Below are 19,781 nucleotides of genomic sequence, written 5' to 3'. Positions count from 1 at the left end.
ATGATGGAAGCCTCTTCTACAATATGCCAGAAGCCAAGACTGAGATGGCTTTTGCCATCTCTGCTTGTTTTCCCAAAGGACTAAATTTGCATCCTGCCTCTGTTATGCCTTTGAGCTGCCAAGCAAAGTAGTCACAGGACCATACCATCTGGCCTATGTACAGGTTAGCCAGCTTTGCAGCGTGAGGGTGTAAATTAGCAATGATAAGCAATCAGTGTGATCTGGTCAGAAGATGTAAGGCAAAAACACACCGGTAATGGCCTGGTGTGATGCGCCACATGATTTCTTGCCATTAACTCCCACTGGACAGGCTGAAGTTTGGTAGAAGTAGTTAAGATAAAGAAGAGATCATTAGACTTCAGCCAAGGGTGGTTCCTTTCTGAAGCAGTCATGATTGAACATATAACAAAACAACAGCGATTTGTTGGACCCCTTGGAAAGGCAGATATCCAATCCATTTAATATGCAACACTCAACTCTTCTTTTGGTCAAGCCATTTTTATTTATGGTAGCGCACATCTAATGTGATTTAAGGACAATCAGTGGCAGCTTTAAGATGGGCTCGTCTTTGCAGCTTTATGACAGAAACGTTTTTTAAAAGAGGTTGTTGTGATATGAGATCAAGCAATGACAATAGCAGCACCATAGTCTGCAGGTGCAAAAAGATGGCTGTGCAACTTTCTGATCCTCCAGTGATAAGCAGAATCTAATGCAAAAAACAATATGCTGAGGATGGGGCAGAAGAACTTTGCATGAAGCACTGAATGCATTCGGACAGCTGCCATGAGTATCACATCTCACATCTCAGTTAGATGTTACTGGGTATAGGAGAAATGCCTGATACACACTCATGTACTCATGTCAGCGCTAATGAATTATGTGCCATGCACTTTGAGTCAACAGTCCCAGCTGCATGCTCTGAAAGCACACACAACCTTGTAACATTGCTGGGTTGACCTGTATGGTGTAAAAGATGAAATGACTCTCATAGGTTGGTTGGTAGTTGTGTGTTTATTTTGGAAATATGATCTGGATGAGGCTTGTGTTTTTGTCTACTGGGTGTCTCTTTGCTGTTCCAGTGATGGACTGCTGACCTGTGTATGGATGTTCCCTGGTTATCGCCTGATGACAGCTGGCATAGGCTTCAGACCCTCATGGCCCTGAACAACACAAAGGGAGTTTGGAAAATAGAAAGATGGATGGACTAAAGAACTTGGGTAAAAAGCCATCTAAATTTAGTCACAGGCATTTATGGCTAAATGAGAGCAACCAGTATACAAAACATTTTAAGTACATCTCATGCTCAATAGACCTTCAAAGTATATCAACGTTTTTGTGATCTTGTAAATGGACCTAATTTGGCCATTTTGTGTTGAAAAGTCTGAGAATGCACTTAGAATTAATCTTAATTGGACAACCAGTAGTAGTTCTATTTAAGATCAGCGGTTTAAGAGTTTTAGTACCTATTTTAAATTTCCTTGATCTAAAATAGCTTGAAAGGGTTTTGGCGGGACATTACAGCAGTAATTGTAGAATATCTGTGGTTACAGTTTTCCCTACAGTTCTGAATCAAGTCTGTCCTAATCTTTGACTTAATAAGTTTGAATTATGGCTTTGTTTTTTTTTATAAATAATGAATTTTTATATTCTGTCCTTGGTAGGTGTTCAGGTAATTTTTTATCACTGAGTAATGAGGTCTAAAATCTTCCAGGTCTAAACTTTTTCAGTTTGAAGCATCCAGTCTATTTATGTGAGATAGCCATTTACATAGCATAGCCTACTACATCTCCCTTAAAATGCAAAAATAGCCCATATTTGATGATTAATTGATTAATTGTAAATTAATTTCTGAAAACGATGCTCTACCTGGTTTTATTTTTTGGTATCTGATCCCTGTATGGATAGTTGAACATTGTTATAAGATATGACAGATTAGGACCCTTGATTAAACAAAAAGAATGCCAAGAGACTTCCTGCTGGTATATATTATTTATTAAAATTATATAACTGAATTTCCTTTCAGTACACTATGAGTAGAGTGGAGAAAAATAATTTAAATCAATGGTAGGCAAAGTGAAAAAAGTACTTCAAAAGGTCAGGCATGAAGTCACCAAAATTGCGAAGGTATGATTGAGTATTGGATGTTTTGTTTTTATTATTCGATTTTGTGGGTTAATAATGTATACCAAGAGCCATAAATAGCTAAATATGACCTGTTAACACCAGTTTCAGTAAGGGTTTGTAGCTATAACAGTTTTCTTTCAGTGTATCTTAATTTTCATTGATAATAAGGCATTTAAAACATTAGGTGTGACTCATAAAAAATTTGAGGCCATGACTTCAGTTGTGTAAATGTTTGAATTGTTGTTGTGTTGATTCTATAGCAGTTTTTTGACTTGTAAAACAAAATCCATTCTATTGATGTAATCAAATTGTGTATGCTACTGGATCAAATGCATAGAAAGGCAATGTGAGAGTGATGCTTTAAACTTTTTGCCAAAACTGTATTTTGGTAGAACATTTTAACTGTGGGGCGTCACATTTGTGAGTACCTTAAATTCATGGGTTTGTGGTAACTAAGCTATTTTAATGGAATTTTGATTTACATCATCTGTATCCCCATGCATATGGTGTGAGACCTATGTGACCTGTTATAAGTCAGAAATACTGGAAACATTACAGTTTCTGCCCTGAAGTCCAAGACACTGGAAGAATGAGACAACCAGTGTCAAAGTGACAGACATACATTTCCAGCTAAAGCACTTTTTTCCCCAGTAAAATGTCAAATGATGCAACATTTCCAGTACAAAACCACTTTTACTGTCCAAAGGGTTGAAAAGTCAAAACGCTCCAAAGGAAAACACAATTATGACACCAGTTCTTCACATCAACTTGTATTAACTTGATAGATGTACTGTGTGGTGCTCTACAACATTCCTAAACTTTGTAGCCCACAGGTACAGAATTTCAACTCTTTGAATGTATTTTTCTATTAAATGTCAAAAAGATGGATCTTTCATTGAAGCTCTGCTGACAGCCATATACAGGTATGCATGCAGGTGTGAGATTTTATCAGAATGCTTCCTAATTTTGCAGTATTCCTCTAATATACTTCTGAAGTTAGGTAAATATTTCTTTAACCAATTCTAAAAATTTTCTTGCAATAGGGTTTTAAGTTAGACACTGAAAGTTGACACTCTGATTATTAGGTTAACAAAGGTTTGTAATGAGTATATATAGACAGTTCTCACACATGTTTTTGTTATTAGCTGTGGAAAAATTAATAAAAGTGTATTTAAGGGACATCCTGGGAGAATCAGAGCAGCTTTGGTGTGGAAAATAAAAGCAAGGGATTGTAAAAAACCTTTGAAAAAATTCCTCATTCTGCTCTTTCATACTGCTGCTGTTTTTTTTTTTTCCCTGTCTGTCTCTCATTTGTCTGTATCCCCTCTTTTTGCTCCTGGAATCTGACCTACTGCTCACAGTTATAAGCCAAAGGGTACTTCCTGAGTACATAGCAGATTCTGTGTCTAACAGAGACCAGATTTCAGAACCATGAAAGTTCATGTGTGCAGGTGGAGAGTGCTGGGTTGAATTATTATTGTCTCGTCTCTGAGGAAAATTGCACAGTTATTGTTCATGATAAAAATCCAGTGATCTTCAAGGTTAGATTATATGCGTCTTTCCCATTAGGAACTCAACTAAAACTGGAAGTTTAAACTAATGCCTGCCATAGAAGCCTCACAGTGGCCTCTTTAAAGACAACCTAACATGTGAGATAAGATTTTAGTTTGGATCCTGTAAACTTTGTATATAACTTCAAGATATTTGTGTTGTTGAAAACACTTGTGTCTACAAGCACCTTTACTCCACAATATTCTTTATTCAGATGAACTACAAACAGGTATGATGGCTTTTTTGTACAAGTCACACAATATTGGTGTTTTTCCATTACATTGCACAACATGGCTGTAAATGGCAAAGGTGTTGCCTGCTATATTTTCTGCTGTGAACAGTATCCTCTAAATGTAGGTGGGCTCAGCTGCTAACTGTCACACTGTCTGTGAAGCTACACTCGATCAATCCAAACAGCTCCTCTATATGTGTGTTTGTGTGAGAGTAATTTTCCACTTTATATCAATTGGACAAATACTTATGAAAATTGTGGTTAGTTAACCTGCTGCAGGTCTGTGCACAACATAATGAGGAGGTGATTCAGTCATTTTAGTCAGGTGTGCTGCAGCAGGGATGCATTTAAACGTTGCAGGACATTGGCTTTTAAGAACTAGAGCTGAAGATCCCTGACCTGCTGTATGTGATTTTTTATTCACATTGCGTGATCCATTTGAAACAACACCACAGATGATGATTTGTTTTGACCAGTTAGATATCTGCAGTAAATCTACACCTCCTGCTTGGTTCTTCTAGAATTTCACCTTTGGTGGTACCAAAATTATGATGTGTCTGAACTGTTTATCTGTTATATGGTACTACTGTATTAGGGGAGCACAATGTTAGGAAAACATCTGATATACGATTATGTTCGTGAAAGTTGCAATCACAACCTGACTTGCAATAAATTAACAAATAATTAAAAAGTGTTATTTATTTCAGATTTTGGTTTATAGAAAAATTAGACCCCAAATAATGATTAGTCTGTGTAGTGACTGGAAGAAAACTAAATATTTCCATCTCGACAACAAAGCTGCATTGAAAAAGTTGCTTTTGGCTGACATCTGTTATTTTGGCATCTAAACAACTTAATTGTAGTTGCTTAGTGACTTGACCAACTTAACACCTGTTTACCTCCCAAAATGATTTCTGCTGCATTAAACAAGTGCATTTTTTAGATGCTAAAATAACATTTGCTATTATTACAACAACACTAGTATTGTCTATAATATTTGTTATTTTAATTTCAAAACATGCTCTTCAAAATAAAAAATAAACACCCACTAAATTTTACAGTAGTTTTCAGGTGCAAATTGAGCAGAATATTATCTATTTTTATCATTCTGCTCCTTGTAGGGTAACACTGGAGTATATCAAGCATATATTAGCTAGTTAATTATTCAGACTGGCGGTTTGGGTAGCCAACCTGCAGGCAGCGGCTTAACACACAGGCTACTTGTTAGCTTAATGACTGTAGTTTAAATTGGGTGCTACAACTTTAATTTGCACACCATGACTTTTTGTGTTTTTTGCAACAGGAAACATTTTTAAGCATATGAAAAGTTATTTCTTGCAAGTAAGGAAAAGTAGACAGTAGTCTTCTTTCAGCCAGTTGAGCAGCAGTGCACAACAATTTACTTGCAGAGAAAACACTTTCTTTGGCATCAGATGGAAAGGAATTCAAACCTTAAGAACAGTATAAAAGAAGAGTTTTGGAGGTTTGAAACAAACTTTTTTAAACCTTGGCAGACCTTGATACGGATTACAACTCCAATCCTATTTGCATGATAGAATATACATAATTGAAGCACATTCTAAAAGACGTGGACTATAAGTCACATTCTTTTTGGTTGGAAGGGTTGTGTTTAAATGTCACAGCAATAAGAGATTCTTTTCTGAAAACGCTTAGATACCCTTCCAGGAATCCCTGCATCTCTGTGCCCTCAAGATATTTCTAAATCTGATTTTCATCTACTGTCTAATGTAACAAATCCTAGACATAATTTCTTGAAAATACTACTCTACAGTTGTGGGTTTTTAAAATGTTGATTCAAAGAAGACACAAAAAAATACTTGAAGGCACTGTCTTACAGTAAGTTGAACAATGAATCACTTTAAGAGTAAGATTGAATTATTGTTATATTCATGAAGGGAAACCAAAACAAACATAGCAGTATCACATTGTGGCATGAAGAACCTCAAAATAAACATCTTCTGACTTTCATTTTAGCAGTAATTGCATTTGAATGAAGTAATACAATGAGGGATTTGTTTTTTTTTGCTGAAGTTATGTGTTTTTTTTATTAAAGGTTTTAGACAATTTGAGGTCTGTCTTGAAAATCCATTCTATTTTATTAAAAGAACATTTGTTTGACTTTTTCTTTTGCAGTGCAAAAGTAGTCTAACTGGCTTAACATTACCGTAAATTCCGGATTATAAGCCGCTTTTTCACACACTTTTAACACTGTGGCCTATACAATGGCTAATGCATGTTTTTTTTCATTACCGGTATTGTAAATCAGTCATTTATATTCACCCTCATCAACATGGAAAATCACCAACGGGTTTCGAACGGCTGGACCACTGCGTGACCGGGTGCACTCAAGTGAGAGCATCAACAAAGAGGCTAAAGTGAGTGACGAGATCCTGAGGTTGTTCAATTCGGACACTGAAGAAGAGGACTTTGATGGTTTCAGTGCGCAGGAAGAAGATGAATAAGGCGATCGATTACTTTTTACCTTGTAGGCTGCAGTGTATATCAGTTAGGAGTTATTGGAATGTTGTTCATGCACTTTTCAGTAAAACAGCATTAGCAACGAAATTTGCGTGTTAATGATAACTTACGTATATTTAAATGTAGCCGTGTTAGCCTCGGTTTGCAAAAAAGCATTTGCAATATGCATTTGTTTATATTACCATATGGATTAAGTTAAAAATTCCTCATGTGTAATATCTTTCTGTGTAAATCATATTACAACGTGGGACACCCACGGCTTAACATCTGGTGCGGCCTGTACAAGTACAAAATTGGTTTTCTTTCTAAAATTAGAGCATGCGGCTTTTAATCAGGTGCGCAATGTGGTCCGGAATTTATGGTATTTATTTCTGTAAAATAGTTTAGGGAGAACAAAAACACTATTGTTGTGTCTATTTGTATGAAAGGCTAACACATATAAACTTTGAGAACAAACATACCCTGTCTCATTCTCCAGTTTGACCTTAAAATGTCACATTTTAGAGCATTTGTACAATTGGTCTTCCAATCATATGGAATAATTAAAATCTTGGCTTCAAAGGATGGTACCGCCTAAAGCTGAGAGACAAGAACAGACACTTTTCATGGCATGGCTACAACAGACAGGTCGAGCATTGAAGCAGTAGTCCAACCATCAAGGCTATTGCTGTAGCTGTCTCACACCATTTGCTGTTTGTGAGCTTATAGTTTTTTCAGGTGGGAAAATGTGTCTTGTAACTATACAACTAAAATAAAAGAATGCAAAAATTGCACATGCCCTTTTACTGAATCAGAGCTCCTCCAAGGCAATCAAGTTAAATGATGCTACCTCTATAGTGTCCTGTTTTAAGCAATAGTCTACATGTAGAGATATGTTGTTTGGACAATAAGACAACCGCAGCTAAAGCATTCCATTTGTATCAAGGAAAGGCCTTGCTCCCCCCACTTTAATTGGGCCCAGCCCCAGTAAATCCACCCGCTCCCTGAAGTGGACCAGTGGACGTGGGAGTCCAGTCCTCCAGACCTTGAAGGCAGGATGAATAAAATGCATGAACATGTTTTCCAGATCACTAGCTTTTATGACCTTGACATTCAACAATCTTCTCATGACAAGTGGTTAATCATTTAGCACACTATGGCAATAACTCCTCTTTCTTGGAGAGAATCTAAAATCCCACAGCAATGAAGAGAGAGGAGGGCCAGATACAAAAATGCCTGTTTGGCCTCGGATAAGGATAAAGATGGAGGGATAGAGAGGAGGAAGTCAGAAACATCAAGGGATGGCGAGAGGCAACAAGTTATTGGAGAAGAATGGAGATTAGGAATACTAGATTGTAATGGGAATAGAATAAATAAAGTACATTTTGGTAAAAAGAAGCACAACAACAAAGGAGAAGGTTTTAGGCTAAACTAGATTGAGTTAAAGTTCAAGGGTAGAATTAGATGGCCTTATGGGAAGTTACAACAGCACTCATGGATGGAGGCCAGGGAGAGTTTCTGCACAATGGTTCTTCTCAAAAAACGTTTAACAGAGAAGTGTTTTATGTTTTAGGTCTCCTCCCCCTGTACAAAATCCAACAAGTCTCATTTAATCTAACAGCATCCTACACAGTACAACTTCAAAATCATTACAGTGTAGAATTGATTCATATATTATTAATTCCCATAGAGAAATTCAGCAGTAATGACATTAAATAAATCTTAGCTGTGTTTCTGATACAGAACACTGACTAAGGGTGAGTCACGGGGCTCACCAGTCGGCCTGAACTTGATTCATTTTCCCACATATCTCTGCTTTATTGACACGTATAAGTAAATATGTTTCTGTTGCACACGTGACTGTGCGGTATAGTAAACAAAACAGAGGAGCGATCATAAGCAAGTTGCCCGGTTAAATTTGCATGATGTAAAATGTGGGCATAAAGAGGCTGATGTGCTCACTCAGACGCCCAAAAGTTTCCATTGTGTCCTTCTCCTTCTGAGCTGTTGTCCTGGTGCCACAAACATGGGTGTGGCTCTGTAGACAAAAAATATAAGTTGCATCAGAAATGAGGATATGCAAACTGCATAGTTTGAATGTTCCTTCTTGCATTCTGTATATCTGTTTTAATTTCCAGTAAACAGTAAACTTATAATCTTTAAATCTGGTGGGCTGCTCTGTTGGAGTCCTGCAAAAGAAGAATCTGTTTAAATTCCCTATCGACACTTGGTGGTAACCAGCTTTTCAACCTGTATTCTTTTCATTTTAGATAGTGTTTAGATAGTGTTTTTGATCTTTACAAAAATGACTTACTGTAAGTTAACTTTATGTTACGTTATGCATTTCATTTTAAATTCTTGTAATGTGAATTGTTTTTAGTTTGACTTATTTTTAATCTTGTGGCCAAAGTCGTAACCAAAACATCTTAGGTTGATAGGATTATGAAAATTTCATGCTTTCAAGATCACAAAATCTAAATAACAATGATTGACTCATTATAACAAAAAGATTACATCATTATGGTATTTATAAAGAGAATCCAACACTTTTATCAGTAAATTAATTTCAATAAAATGTACCAACTAACAAAGCTTCGTAAAAATGATTATTTCTTTTTATGTGGCTAAAAATGAATACCCATTTTGGTTACTGAAGCATGTACACGGAAACACACTAAAAACAGATGGGCTATTTCTTTGACCCTCCTGCTGGGTTTATGCTGTCAGGGGAGGAAGTTGGGAAGTTTTATCCAACATTAGATGAAAATTTGTGATAGTTTTTGGGGTGTAGAACAAACACAGCAAGCATTATTTGTGGTTAAAATTACATCTAAACAATTTCTCAGTGGTCCACAAAATTATTGGCTGAATTTAGAGTATATGGTTTCAATGTGGTTTAAAAGTAATTTTTGTTTTACCTCTAAAATTAGTTTCACACATTAATTAGAGGTTTAAGCTGAGACCTGTTTCAGCCACAATTGACTAGAAAAAGTAAAAAAAGAAAAGAGAAGCACCTGTTATGATTTGAGGTTGTTTGGTTTTTGTTTGGGTTTTTCACATTTTTGTTTTCACAGTTGAGTTTTGGAGTCTCTTTCTGTTTATTGTTTTAGAGGTGGTGCTGTAGTTGTTAGGTTTGTTTTCTTGTGGATATTTTCAGTTCATAGTGTTTATAGGTTTATGTTCTGTTACAATTATGTTTCTTAGGTTTGATCATGTTCTTGAATTTCTGTTTTGTTCCAGTCATGTTTTGTTTCCACTCCCTGCCTCTGTCAGCCAGTAATCAGCTTCATTCGGTCCACCTGCACCATGTAATCAGCCTCCTTGTTTCACCTGCCCCATGCTCCATATATACACTGCTTTTCTGTTCATTCCTCATGGAAACAGTACAGTTTGATGGTTCACTCTATTTTCGTTCTGTTCATGCCAAGCCTGTCTTGCCTGCCTGTCCATGCCAGTTTCTGCCACCACCTGCTGAAGTGAATTTCATTAACTAAATCTTGTTTTTACCATGCTACGCTGCTTCCTGCTCGTCTGCATACTGGGGTCCTCCGCCACACCAGATATGACAGCACCAGCCAGTTTTGAACTTGGACCCTCTCCATTACTAAGCCAGTGTGTTACTAACTGAGCTTTCCATCATCTTACCTTGTTTTATGCAAATAATAAATGAGTTTGCGAGTATTACTTTGTATAATTTGTGTTGCAAAAACATTAATATTTTTAATCACAAATTAAACCCCGCTCCTACTCTACCTTGGGGACACTCTGTCCGCACTGCTTCCTCAATGTGCTCCAACAAACTGTGATAGAGGAGTGCTGTGTAGTAGTTCTGCTTGGAAATTAAAATTCTTGTTGCATAATTCACATTAGCTATGGAGCAAAATGACTTTGGTCTCCAGGGATATCAAGGAAGCGTCTTGCTGCGAGTGCACATCTTGTACATCTTGAATGTTTAATTATACTTTAGATTAAAATGTGTGTGTCTATCCATCAGTCCAGCATAATATATACGTATCTCAAAATATTTACCATTATTCCCTATTTCTGTTGCCCTCAACCAAAAACGCGGAGTGTTTTCTGCACATTGTTATCATTACCACAATATCACAATTAAATAAATGATGAAATTCATTCATACTGAGTCAGATGAAACTGTCTGTAGGTTTCAGTTTATGCTGTCTGTCAATTTTGTATTTGCATCTAAGATTAGAGCACTTGTAGATCAGACAGGTGTGCTTCTACAAACCATGGCTATGAATGAACATAACTGACTGATTTCTAAATGCTTTAATGTTAAAATCAAGTTGATTGCTCCTGGAAACAGGAAGGCTTCCAGATGATGTTTTGTCATGTCATCACCATTACCATAATTGTATCTCCATTTTTATTTGCCAGCCAATTAGATTTTTCACCAAGTACATGCCAAATAAATGTTGTCAAAAAGTGCCTTGTTGCTGAAAATTGCAATATAAATAAACTTGACTTGACTTGAAAAATAAAATAGAAAATATTGAAAATATAGAAAATAATTCAATTTTATATTCTCATGTGGAGATCCCAAAAACATAACTATTTGCTTATTTTAAATGGTATTAAAATATTATTAATATATAAAATGCTGTTTATTAGATTTAAAAAATAAATAAATAATATTTTACTGTGGGCCAAAATAAAATAAAGTGAATGTAATTACTTATGTGTAAGCTACATTTTTTAATGTGTTTTCATTAGTATCATAGATGCTTTTTTTTATTCTGCCATTTTAAGCAGAGACCCTAAGAAAACAGTTGCCTAAGTTTCAAAAGTTGCTGGTCATTATTATAAAACATATATTTACCTCTTACCTCTGGTAATATGTGTTTGGTATGAAAGAAAGTTGTGTCTTCCATAAACTAAACCAAAAAAAAAGCAAAATCCAATGTTGTTGCTCTCTGCGTTTGTCAGTGTGCCGTCACAATGCTTACTAAAGACTTGACCCCACCATTTTCTGTTGTGTGTGGTCTCTTCATCACTCTGTCATCACTCTCTCTCTTTCTCTGTGCTTCTGTGTCTCTCTACCCCCCCTCCAGCTGATGTCAACCACCTGTCTGTGTGGGACCTCCCAGGCCCATCCCTGTCTACAAGCAGCATGCCATGTTAAGTGTGAGCGGAGCTATGGTGAAAGAAATAAAGTGTCTGCTTTCCAGTTAAACTCCTTGTGTTTTCTGGTTGTGCATGTGATCTTCCACAAGTACTTTATGCAGGGCCTGAACAGAAAAACCCAAATGTTCAGTGAAAAATCTTAATGGCATGCCATCAGTCCTCAGATTTTAGGTGAAAATTTGAAGGTAGGGGCCTAGAAAAGTGAAGTCTTAGTGATTTAAGGGTCCCCTCTAGCTGATACAACTGTAAGCACGGAAAGCATTTTAATTTTGTCTGCCGGCTGAGAGCAGTCTGTAACAACTAGCCAGTGGCTCATCCCTTTGCATTCTGTGCATTCTCCAATTGTAACAATCCAAATAAGTGCACAGTGAGTGGCTTCACTTTGGTCCTTGGGGCTAAGGTGTGTGCATGTGTTTAATACGTATCCAACACAAGGAGACATATACATACACGTACACACATGTGCACAACTTGTACAAATGCTAGAAAAATAGCATGCCCATTTAGTTAATGCATCTATTACATCTGTTTGTCTTCTGCCAGGAAATGTACAAGAGAGGAAATTTATGAATTTATGTCACTGTAGGAAATTTGGAAAAGCTAAAAGCGTTGCTTGCTTCTTAGTCAATACTTTATAAATGAATTTAAGTAGTATAGCAGCAAGTATTTTACCATGACGATGGCAACAGGTTAGAGGTTCATGTCCAGACAAGCTGCAGCCAAACTACCATTTGGAAAAAAGAGCAAGGGAGAGGGAGAAGGATAGAGTGTCATCAAAACAATCCAAACTGACACACACACACACACACACACACACACACACACACACACACACACACACACACACACACACACACACACACACACAAACATACATAAAAAGAGATGCAGTGAAATAAAATCAAAGCAGAAGACGTGCACTAAGTCAACAGATCAGCACCACGGCACTGTTATTCCAACTCTGAGGAAGGTCTCAGCAAATTTATGATTTATCAGCTACTGTGTTTGCACATGCATGAAAAGACAGCGACTCATAGCTAAGGGCCAGAAAGGCATTAAATGCAGAATAAGCAGACATGTCTGCACACTTGGGACTCACGTATTGAAGTATATACTGTGCTCGCGTGTGCATGCACAGACATAAGAAAAGAAGCCCACATAGGCAAAGAGGAACCCTAGATGGAGCACCTGTCAAAATTCAGATAAAAACAGTTAAGCACTGACTCACAGCACAGCCCTGGCTTCAATTTTCTGTTTGGAAAAATCCAAACATGGGAGTTTGTTATGTTGTCCTTTTGAACAGTGGGAAGAGGCGGAAAAACAGGTCTGGATGAAGAAACTGCAGATGTGTCTGTCCAAACTTAGAAAGTTCTAAATGTTAAATAACATTAGAAATTGAAAAGGAAGTAATCTTAACAAGAAGACAAACTCCTTTATATTACAAGTGAAACAAACCAGTTAAATTATGAAAAAACAAATCACAGAAAGAACCAGTTTTCATGCTTAAAGGTCTCTATTCTGAGCTCTGCGTTGATGTTTTTAAATTCTGACCTGCCATGACCACCTGATACCAGTTTTCCTCCAAAGGCTCAGACGTGAAATCCCAGGGATGAACCCTGACCTTTTGCCTTCCCATTGACTCCAGACAGAACATACAAGTGGTTGCTTTATACCAGATGTTCTTATACCTGAGTGTTCATTGAACGAAATGGTAACCAAAGTGCTTAATTTATATTTTGAGTCATGAATGATCACCTCCTTACCTCTTGTAAATAGATGCCTTCCTGTATATATTCAAACATCCTTATGTTTTTTTATAGACAGAGAGATGGAGAGATTCCACTTGCTTAATTACATGTTTTGCTTGTAGAGTAAACTTTATTTCCTATCTGAGCCTGAAAATGTTTTGGTTTCAAAATGTCAGCTACCTAATGAAATTGTGAAATAACAGTTAGGAAGACATCTCAGTCTTAAAGTAGTAAAATTGTTTTAGATATGAGGCAAAAATATGTTCTATTCTAAAGTTGACTTTTTAAATTTGTGTGTTGCAGATGAAAACAAGCAAAGCACCACTTAAAACAAAAGCAGATCTGAGCAATACATTGAATTACAATCATCATTGCAATATCAATGTATGTAAAATGGCAATGGACTGCATGGATGCAATTTTGGTTATATATTATATTTTTATTTGCCCTGCTTTCACACTGCATGCCAATAAATACCTTTGACCAGATGGATTGACTATAACTCCCCTTGATGCCAATAACAGATGTATGTTTTTGGTAGCTGAGGTGCTAACAGAAAATGGTGGGAACATTGCAATAGAGAAAATTAAAGAAAACATGAAGAAAAAAATTGATTAATCATAACTGATATTCTATCACATTCATACCCAGCAAAAGTATTGCAGCTTCAGGTTTTCCTGATACCATGCATCCCTAAACAAAAGTCAAATGTCATAAGTCGTGGGTCTTTGTGTTTCTGGTTTCCATTTGGTTTAGTATTTGGCTTATGTTGGCTTGTTAATTACTGTCAGTTATAGCGTAGCAGTCCTTTCCATTGTGTTGAGAATCTTAGTGCTTTCTTGTGTTCTGTTCTATATGTATTGCTTTAGATTCCTATTTTTGTTAGTATTTAGTTTGTGGTTAGTACTATCGTTTTATGTCCTGTTTAGTTTCCTCTGTGTTTATTTCTGTGTTAATTAGTCACCTTCCCTCAGTTCCCCTGCTCAGGTTCCTTCCCAGCTGCACCCTATTCCACTAAGTACTTACTCCTGGTTATCATATCACTCATCCACCCTTAAGTTTAAAAATACTAGTTGGTTTCATTTCCACTGATCAGTGAACAAGTGAAGTAAGGACTTACAGGTCATGCTGACAACAGCCATCATGGTGTGGAAGCTGTTTCTGCATGAATGAGTCTGATGTTTTCAGTATCAGTGAGGTACTTTAAAATAAAGATAGTGGAGGCAAACAGATATACAAAGTAATTCAAAAGGAAACTGTCAACTTTCAATGAACGTTTGAGACACTTTTGCAGATCATCCAGGTTGAAGAGCAATACTTTCAGCAGATAACAGGAAGACAAAATAAAGAACAGAACCGTTCCTCTATTTTATCCTTTAAGTGTTCAACCTCTCTCTGTAATAGAACATGCCCTTATGGAAATCCTACAGGTAATGTAATAATCTGGATTTTTTGGGAATACACACAAAGATTGCAGTTATGCTAGCTGCACTAATCAAACTAATTGAAATAGAAGTTCAATTAGCTTGCCTTCGCTCTTAACAACACCTTTGGCTGGAAAGGCTAGAAAAAAAATCCTATCTTAATCATAACTTATTTTACGCTACATTTGTAAAAGAGAAATCAGAATCTGCAGAAATTAATATCAGCAGGCCAAAGATTTTAAGAGCCACAATATTCTGATCAGTGCATCTCTATAAAATGATCTATTTACTGTTATCTCAGCAACTCCAGCCATTTAACTGAGATTATTATCGAGCAGCTGTCTAATTTTTTTTTTTTTTTTTATAAAACTTGCAATACTTGGTAGCTAAAACAAACAGAAGAGAAGTGTTTTCAGACTTAGTCCACCCAGACTTACTTTTTAAAATATGTTAAAAAAAGCCAACCAGGATATGATTGCAACTTCAGATGGGATTCATGTAAGTCCATGAAACACAATTTCAGTTGAGTTGTAATAAGAAATACACCTATTGTATGTGGGAAAAAACTACACATTAACCTACTGACTCCAGGTACTGTGTCATTTGCTGATAATTTATTTATTCTCTCCCACAAAAAAAAAAAACAACAACTTCTTTACAAATATATTGTAAGCTATTTCCTTAAAGTAGTCCATGTGACATCAAACTAAAGGTGGCAATTGGAAAAATATATTACTGGTTAAAATTGTAACTTACATTTCCATCTATACTATTTCAGCTAAAATTCACAGAAATATTTGTCACACATTTCACAATTTAGACCATTTTTGTTTAATGTGAAACTGAACAGCTGTCATCATTCACAGAGGACACACTTTCAGTGAATCTAAATGTTTGTACCTCCACTGCTGTCACTCTACTTTTCTCCACTTTCAATATGCTCCTGAACTCAACATTTGATGGAAAATCCACTGATCAGTGCAAACGATTATAGGGCTCTCTATGTCCAAGACCAAAAATGACTGAATCAGGAACATACATTGAAACAAGCTACTTGATCTAACAAAAATAATGCATTGTGCATTTTGGTGTTTAGGTGTAGTCAGGTTGTGAATCCACACATTATGTTGGCCCCCAGGTGTGCAATCCCAACCTAGCCTCTTACCAGGAGTCCCATACAATACTATACAGTCTAGACAGCGCCCATCATTCCATGATGTCTTTAAAGGGCTGGGTCTGTGAGCATAACTTTCCTGGGGTTCTATATGCTAGCTGAAATTGGGCATTAAGTAATCAATCCACAGAGGTAGGAGGCAAACCAAACAGCAGATCAAAATAAATGTTAGTTAAAACCTGGGAGGAAAGAGTTGGTAAGAGACCGGGTGTCTAATTTTTTGAAATAATAAACCTTTATGCCTTAAAATGCTTTGGAAAAGCAGTAGAAATAGTGTGAAAATTTCAAATGAATTACATTTTTAAGATTACATTTTGAGTTTAAAGATGTTATGTATGTTATACACAGTAGTGATCATATATCAAGCACTTTGTAGTTTATTTAAGACAACAAGATGTTCTTTCTTTCTTTCTTTCTTTCTTTCTTTCTTTCTTTCTTTCTTTCTTTCTTTCTTTCTTTCTTTCTTTCTTTCTTTCTTTCTTTCTTTCTTTTTACCGAGACTATATGCTGTGATTTCTTTGTAGTGACCATGAATGGAACCTATTTCCCCTGAACAATCAGCAGTCAGATAAAACACCTAACCCTGTAACAAGAAAAGTATAATCTCTGTATTTCTGATACCCAACCCCTATAAGGCACTGAGGTTCAAAAACCTGCTGTCAAGTAGATATGTTGCTAATTATATTTTGCCCATTATTTAGAAAGATGCAATTGCATGGATGACTGCAAAAGGCTGAAACAATTATGATACAAAAAAGGAAGAGAGAACCAGGCAATGTTAACCTAATTTGTTTGCTTTGTTTTGTTAAAAACATCCGAATTTTCCAACAGTTATTCTCTGTATTGGGCTTTAAAATTATAAGAATATATATCAGTAATGTAATGATTTTGATATAATGCTTTTTTTATACCACAATTGTGCCTCTTTTTTAATCTTGCCTACCTAAAATTAGCACACAGTTTTGTTAGTTCATACTTAGATATAGTGTAGCTTAAAACCGCCAAATATACACAATTTTCACATATCAAAACTCTTAATAATAGTATATGTTTCAGCCTCTGGGTAACCCAGCATTCATCACTACTTTGCACTAACATGCAGGACATTCAACTTTTTGGCCACCTCACTCCAGAGTTCTTCATACATCTTGCTCCTTCTTTGACATACAGTATAGTCCACATAAACAAATACACAAAAATAGAAGCATTAACAATACACACAGAAACATATTGGTGCTAACACAGAGAAAGCAGTAACTCAACTTCAAAGAGAAACCTGAGAGGGTCATGAATAATCACAGACATCTTTGTCTGCAGGGAGAAAACAGCACTGTCCATCTGCCCTCCATACACGCATGAACACGACTTCATATGGCTGAAGCCGTTTATAGCTCTGGCACTGGATAAAGTTCTCAGTCTGCGTGGTAAAACAGGTTGGTGCATATCCATTTTACAGTAAAAAACTTTTAAACTTATAGATCAATTGCACAGTCATCAGGCTACAGCCACAATACACTGCTAACAGAAGAATTACACCACATGTAAAGAATAAATCAAGATTTAGAAAATAATTTAGTTCACCTCTTATCAATATGCAGCAATTTTGACAGGATCCCTTACAAACTTTTCCCCAAGCATAAATTAATTCTTTTTTTTAGCAAGAAAAAATAATAGATCTATTTAGAAAATGAATTTTGAATGTGCTGTAGTAACAATGAAGACAAAGTGAACCTGAGGGGATGTTTGATGAACCAGACTATTGAATTTTTATCTTGTGTTTCCTAAAGAGAACCATTAGAAATAGTCAGCTTCCATATTGGATTGCACCAGCCGCAAAAAACACGTAGGAATTTTTACCTTTCACAGCTTTATGTTTGATATTTATGTTTGATATTTTTAAATTACCCAACAAGATAACAACACCGTACTTATCTTTTTTTTGTGTGTCTTTTTTAGTATTACATTTGCTTTTTGATGGGTGTACAAGACACCCCCCAAAAACATATTTATTTTTAAATTAGGACCAAATCAAAGCAGCAGGTGGTGCACGGCTAAATCAGAGTTACTACTGAGGCCCATGGTATCTAAGGTTGGTTGGTGTGAGTAAATGTTTGTTCGTCATGACATTCCTCCTCTCAAAGCCCGAAAAGAATTCCATGTAGGAGTGGCAGGCATAACGTCTGCTTTAAGCTCACAAGCTTGCTTTGAAACATCAAAATACAATTTTGCTGTAATCAGAAATCTGTAAAAAAAAAATGTTTAAAAGCACACCCATACAAGCACAAGGCTCCACCCACAGATAACCTCCATAACTTCATGTTAGACATTGGAGCTCATCAGAACCTACAAGTCTTTTGAGGGTTGTGCAACACGAGTAGAGGGAAAGACAGATAGAAAAAAAGAGGTGGGGAGGGGGGACAAGGTAACCTGAGGTCCCAGGAGTTTACTGAGCACTAAATGAGTTCTCATTGAAGTTTGGAGAACCCCATTTTTTTCTAATCTTCACTTCTGTTCACTCTGCTCTCCTGAACCTCCACCCATTCCTCCTCACTCGCTCTCTGAACAAACCTGAAAATGACTGTGAGTGACGCAAAAATGCTGACAGCACATGGCACCACAAACATTAGAAGCTTTATCTTGTAAAACTTTTTTATGGCACCCTCTGTGTGCTGTTTCCAGCTGGGTTTTTCTCCCCAGCAAGCAGAACTAACTGCCTGCTGCTTAACCTAATCCTGACTGACAGGGCTTCACTTCAGTAAAAGGCAGGTATTAAATAAAAAAAAGAGAAAGGCTTTAAAATAAACGTCACACACACTCCTCATGTTTATACTTCAACTACAAATAATTTAGAATAACAAAACTCACCACCCTATAATGCTCCTTCTCCTCTCTCCACAGCTGGATAAAACCTGGAAAGGAAGTCAGCTATATTCCTCTTCACCTTTTCCCGGACCTGCAGGAGAATTATCCCAAAGTCAAAATCCCGCTCTGCTTTAAAAAAGCTCTGCATCCAGGTCTTGGACCATCCACTTCAGTCTGTGTGCCTCCTACAGTCTGTGTTGATCTAAAGTTTAGTGATACTCCCAATGCTGCTCCCTCCCTACAGGTCCTAGTGCTGGTGTCATTCATGTCCTCTTTTCATTTCATCCCTTCCTCTGTGGGACTCTTTTGCCTATCAGGGTCCCTGATATCTTTCTTTAGATAACATTGGATAAAAGTCTGAAAGCAAGTAATTAACCACTAACCTGGCAAAGGAGTGAAGCTCAGTAAAACAATTCTAAATCCTTTCAATACGATCCCCACACTGTCAAATTCTAAGAGCTGACTTTATACATTTATTCGACCCTCAACGGCCTACACCAGGTACATTTTTTACTGTCCAATGGGATGCATGCATTTACAAGAACAGACGTTTGATTGTCTGGTGGAGTCAGGAATCTATTTAGTTCTGCCACTTGTCAATGGTGGATGATGTGTAAAGAGCGAATAAAACTATCAAGCAGAGCAATTGTGATACCCCATCACCCTGGTAGCTGCCAGCCACACCCTGTATTCTGTCACTGTGCTCTGGTATTACAACACTCTTACAACTTTCTTGTTTATGAATATATTAGCGTTATCATGATGTCTTGGACATGCCTTTCCACAGTTTTTCTGATTTCCTGCATGTCTTTTCTTTCACTGTTTCCCCCTGACCTGAACCGTATCATTGTCACAGCCCCTGGCGCTGAACACTCAGATATCCCACCCATGCAAACCAAGAGAGAAGAAAAGAAGAAAAAAAATGAAAAGAAAGAGATTGGAGGGATTGTGTGTCGTCGCTTTTTATTTCTGCTGGGAAGAATAAATGTGTTGTTTTATCTAAAACATAAAGATCTATATTGTTTAATGTAAATGGAAAACTTTAT

General features: G+C 36.7%; 1 protein-coding gene across 2 annotated transcripts in view; it reads right to left on the bottom strand.

Annotated features, from left to right (window-relative positions):
- ngfa (nerve growth factor a (beta polypeptide)) overlaps positions 1-18,908 on the bottom strand; it is a 29,045-nt gene extending 10,137 nt beyond the window's left edge. Inside the window, exons 1-2 of one of the 2 annotated variants that reach the window (XM_047361085.1) lie at positions 18,739-18,908; positions 8,348-8,423 (exon numbers count right to left, since the gene is read on the bottom strand). The gene's annotated coding sequence lies outside the window, so the exon portion shown is untranslated. The remainder of the gene's footprint in view (positions 1-8,347; positions 8,424-18,738) is intronic. The other variant, XM_047361095.1, reaches the window with a different exon arrangement.
- Positions 18,909-19,781: the final 873 nt, after the last annotated feature.

The sequence above is a fragment of the Girardinichthys multiradiatus genome, chromosome 1 (genome assembly GCF_021462225.1).
Source record: "Girardinichthys multiradiatus isolate DD_20200921_A chromosome 1, DD_fGirMul_XY1, whole genome shotgun sequence".
Taxonomy (NCBI): domain Eukaryota; kingdom Metazoa; phylum Chordata; class Actinopteri; order Cyprinodontiformes; family Goodeidae; genus Girardinichthys; species Girardinichthys multiradiatus.
This window is presented reverse-complemented; position numbering and strand designations above follow the sequence as displayed.